Below are 1259 nucleotides of genomic sequence, written 5' to 3' on the forward strand. Positions count from 1 at the left end.
GGATTATAAATGGTGTGTTCTGTTTTGAAAGAACAATTTAAATTGAACCGTTTTGAAACTGACATAAGAAAATGTCATTAAATGAACTTGTGTAGCATAATGTCAAAAGACAAAGTCCAGAGATTGCTTTTCACAACTAAATAGGACAAGTTAACACAACTGACTGACTCTGTGGTGAATCACATTTTAAGACACTAATTCAAAATAAATCACAATCCTTATCTATGCTAAATATTTTCATGTTTTATCAGTGGACCTAAAGCGGACACAACCAATGGATGGGTACCTCCATGTTCTCTGTCTGTTCTCCTGTCACCTGAAACACAGGGATGGCACACTGGACAATGTATTGAGAGAAAGATGCATGTTATCGGAAAGTCAAAATGATGGAGCAATACCGGTTTTTATTATCTGATCAGCAGACAAGACAGTACCAATGTACATATTACAACAAAGCAAGGAAAAACGTAATAAAAATAAAACCGTACCCTGATGTTGATCACTCCCAGCACAGCTTTTAGATTGTCACAGTGAACATTGACTTTCTGCCAGATATTAAGGTGAGTCCATAACTTCCATAGCTACATGAGCAGCTGGAAACACGTCCCAGCAGAAAGACATCCAGGCCAGTGGCCACTGATGGACTTCAAATGATGGTAGGAGTATTGTGAGGGAATGCTGTGCCAACAATACATTGACCTGACCGTGGCTGAAAGCTAACCGTACTACAATTCATATTATTTCTGTTTCAGGAGAGTAAAACTGGGCACACTGACTTGAGTTCAACCTTTGGCACTTCTCTGGTAACAGTAGAAACATAGTGGGTGATGCTGGAGAAGAATCCCTACCCCTATATATTACAGTGTTGGCATAATCCTGTACATAACTACACGAGAAGACACAGCGATAACATATTTGTAAATAATAAAGAAATGTAATTTTATTATTTTTGATTATTTTGAATATGTAGGAAATGAGGGTAAATCAGTAGGAAGAGACTGATGTTGTTCTTCCTTCTTCACATGGTCAGAGGAGCCACCTAGTGGTCATACTTTGTATCTACCCCGGTCAGTGTATTGGCTCCCCCTTCAGGTGTAAGCAGTCTGTGTGTGACATGAAGAGGTGTCCATGTTGTTAGAATCTCCTTCCCCACCGAAGAGAGCCACAGTTCTCTTGTCAGAACTTCAGAGCACGGTGGTGTTTTTCTATTTTGAAATGAATGAAAGCTATTGTTCCCTATACTGCTGAACAATACAGTG

At 39.3% G+C, this 1259-nt stretch overlaps 1 protein-coding gene across 2 annotated transcripts in view; it reads right to left on the bottom strand.

Moving 5' to 3' along the window:
- Positions 1–384: 384 nt before the first annotated feature.
- efhd2 (EF-hand domain family, member D2) overlaps positions 385–1259 on the bottom strand; it is a 20236-nt gene continuing 19361 nt past the window's right edge. For both annotated transcript variants that reach the window (XM_034086856.1, XM_034086855.1), the window contains one exon: positions 385–1259. This exon is cut by the window's right edge and continues 1600 nt beyond it. The gene's annotated coding sequence lies outside the window, so the exon portion shown is untranslated.

Source organism: Pseudochaenichthys georgianus, chromosome 7 (genome assembly GCF_902827115.2).
Source record: "Pseudochaenichthys georgianus chromosome 7, fPseGeo1.2, whole genome shotgun sequence".
NCBI lineage: Eukaryota > Metazoa > Chordata > Actinopteri > Perciformes > Channichthyidae > Pseudochaenichthys > Pseudochaenichthys georgianus.